The sequence below is a fragment of the Pelobates fuscus genome, chromosome 8, assembly GCF_036172605.1.
Source record: "Pelobates fuscus isolate aPelFus1 chromosome 8, aPelFus1.pri, whole genome shotgun sequence".
NCBI lineage: Eukaryota > Metazoa > Chordata > Amphibia > Anura > Pelobatidae > Pelobates > Pelobates fuscus.
The window spans coordinates 21,511,737-21,515,331 of NC_086324.1; the positions used below are offsets into that span (position 1 = coordinate 21,511,737).

The 3,595-nt window shown below is 34.0% G+C and overlaps 1 pseudogene; it reads right to left on the reverse strand.

Moving 5' to 3' along the window:
* Nucleotides 1-1,997: 1,997 nt before the first annotated feature.
* Nucleotides 1,998-3,187, reverse strand: LOC134571226 (heterogeneous nuclear ribonucleoprotein A2 homolog 1-like; annotated as a pseudogene).
* Between the last annotated feature and the right edge of the window lie 408 nt (nt 3,188-3,595).

A 3,595-nucleotide genomic window follows, 5' to 3' on the forward strand; every position in this document is an offset into this window, starting at 1 on the left:
TAATATCTTTTAGTACTCTATTCTCTACATGTGAGTCATTTTAAAACTTACATTTATGCAAGCAAACAATAATTTAAAGTACCATTTACCTTCTGGCAGCTCTAGCAGCCAGCTAGCAAATAGTTTAAAAAAAAAAAACCACAAGGGTTAATTATGTGGTGTCTAGCCAAGACTTGCTAGCTAGCTACCATAATTAAAACGTGTAAAATAAAAAAAATCTGAAAAAAACCCTCTGGAGGTAAATATAAAAAAAGTACTCTTATTCCTGCCCTTGCCAAGTCACGAGTATGGGCATATCTACTAAATAAACATCTTAGACATATTATGCCAAGAAAGCATTGCTATTATTGCATTATACACACAGCAGCCTACAATTAAGAAACATGGTATCACAGCCATTTTGTAGCTGTTTTAAACCAAATAATGGACAATGTTTTTCAGACATTGAGAAAAGCTGAAATAGCAAGATGTTCATGAAACAGAAACGCCTTTTTAGACAATGATTTAAATGGCAGCCCAGTTGCTAGAGACCATATCAGATGAGGATGGGGTCTGCAAAATAACAGGTGGTCCTAATCAAGGGTATCGTGTGGGGGCTACTGGATAAAATAAAGGGGGGGTAGTGTTCCCCCAGCATCCACCCATTGGCAACAGGTGAGGATTCTAATATTGATAAATGCGGGGGGAGGATCTATTGTCCTTCTTAAACTGTTCAGTTGAAACAATGAAATAAAAGCACAAATAATCATAATAACATTCAAACATGTTTCAATAATCGGAGGAAAGAAAACAAATTGAATAAAATACAAAAAGACTCCAAAAAGAGGTTGCTATTTTAATTCGAAAGGATCTCAATTTCACTTTCAAATACATTTAGAAATAAGAAAGCAGGGATCAAAATGAAGAACTTTATAATCAGGACAGAATAGATGACAAGATGGCAGTACACCTACTGGTACTAAGCTTGTCAGATATTGATTTACAGCCAGCACTTATTGCAGTTTTACAAAGAACCTCTCTTTTTCAGCAAAAATCAATTCAAAGAAATTTGAAGTTAATAAACACATCTCTCTGTGCTCAGATGTTTAGAAAGACAGGCATTCTGCCTGAAATAATAATAATAAAAAAAACTCTTTCAAAAAAGAAAGTCATTTTAACATAACATTTTGCAAAACATTTACTGAAATTCTATGAAATCCTGGATGAAGAAAATGCTTTTCTAACTATTTTAACCTTTAGTTATAACTAAACTTTCTGGAATAAATTCATAATTTGGAGTTTATTATCATGGCCTTTCCAATTCAATAGATAAATAGAATTGTGTCTCTTGTGTGTTTGTCTGTTTGTGTGTTTTTAAATAGATCCATCGGAAAGGGCTTGCTCCCTAAACTATTTTATATCAATTTTATATTAATTTTGTTCCAGTTAATTTCATTTGTTTTACATTTTGCTAAATATTTTAATAGAACTCTGCAGAATATTTTTTTTACCTATCTGTATCAGCAGACTGCTAAATTATAAATAACTCTTGCTTTCTCTTCTTCTAAAAGCAGAGTGTTATATAATGTTTGAAATAAAATGTGTGTCACTTTTATAATTGTCACATTGCGCTAAATGTAGTTATACCTATGTGTACATTGTTTATTCCCTAAAAAATGAGTTACAAGCGACTATACAACTAAGTAGCTGAAATGGTAAAAATGTATGTACTCAGCTGATTCTCAGAATATTTTTACACATTTCTGCTACTTCATTCTATTTTCTGCAAGACATTTTCTGCAAGACTCAGTGCAACTCATTTTTGAGTAGATAAATCCCATGGGATTTACTGGAATTTCAGTGGATCTTCCTAAATGTAATTCCAATAATTACCTCTATATCCCATATATCCCATATAATAATAAAATATTATTTTCTTCATCTCATAAAAAAATGTTGTTTATCTTTAGAATGGAAATTGGTTTATATTTTTAATGTTTATATATATATTTTTTTCGAATTATTTTATTAAATGAAAGTGTACAACAGCTTAACTATACACACACGCACACTGAAAATTTAAAAAGGAAAATAAAAAAGTCTCATATTACACCATGATCCTGGCTAGTTGCTTTTAAACTTTTCAGAAATCTTAAAAAAAAGGTTTCACATGTTACCTGAAACTTAAATTGAACATTATCAAAAGGAATGCTGCTGCACTCATTACAAAGACCACTACAAATAAACATTAAAAAAACCTAAGAAACTGTCTCAAAGGTGTATTTTACAGTCTTTCCTCCATTGTAAGGTAATGTATTTAAATATATTCCAATCCATTCACAAAATGGCTGTCTGCATCTGCTCTGGTGTCTTCTGTCATATCACTGCATGTTTTATGCATGACTGAGATAAAATCTCCTTAACATTTTGTTATTTCGATAACCTGCAGCTGTGTTACCTTTGGGCTCTCATCCTCTCCTATTTATACATTGAAGCCCAGGAGGAAAATATGAAATTAATATCGACTTCTGCCTCCATATCCACCACCGCTTCCTCCACTACCACTTCCTGGACCATAGTTGCCTCCACCATATGGTCCCCCCATGCTCCTGCTACCACCAAAGTTTCCACCACTCTTCATTGGGCCATAATTTGAAGACTGCTGGTTGTAGTTGCCAAATTCGTTGTAGTTACCACCTCCATAATTTCCTCCTCCATAATTGTCATATCCTCCACCATAGCCGCCTCCTTGATTCCCGTAACCAGGGCCGCCACCATAACCACCTCTTCCACCTCCATAACCTGGGCCACCACCAAAGTTACCACCTCCTTGACCTCCGCCATATCCATTGTATCCATCTCCATACCCACGTCCTCCACCATAACCATCTGCAGAGCCTCCTCTGAAGTTGCTTCCAGGTCCTGGTCCAAAGTTTCCACCACCTCGTGCATCTCCAAAACCAAAGTTACCTCATCTACTAGGTCGGGTACTCTGAACCTCGTGCATTTCTTGCCTAGTTAATGACTTTCTTACTTCTGCGTTGTGTCCATTGATTGTGTGGTATTTTTGCAAGACAATTTTGTCTACTGGATCATGGTCATCAAATGTTACAAAGCCAAAGCCCCTCTTTTTGCCACATTGTTTGTCTGTAATTATTTCAATGCTCTCAATTTTTCCATATTCTTCAAAGTAATCTCTAAGGTGATGTTACATTATAAATATAAACCTATATATATATATATATATATATATATATATATATATATATATATATATATTAATTGACCCTGAATTAAATAGTTTTCCACTTATCCTGGAGCAAATCCAGGAAGGGAAACCGGGTAATTAATAGACGTGTAAAAATTCATTTGGATCAACTACAGAACCAAATTCCTTTTAATCCACACCCAAATAAATTGATTGGTCATGGATTTACATGCAGAGTCTTATTCAAAGAATTATAACAATAGTAATAATTCAAAAATAAGACTCTGCAAGTAAATCATAGATGGATTCATTTGTTCACGTATTGATTAAAGAGGAATTTGAACTGGTCCAAATTTTTGCACAAGTCTAGTAATTACCCCTAAAGAGATCACTGGCTGAAGTCTGGTA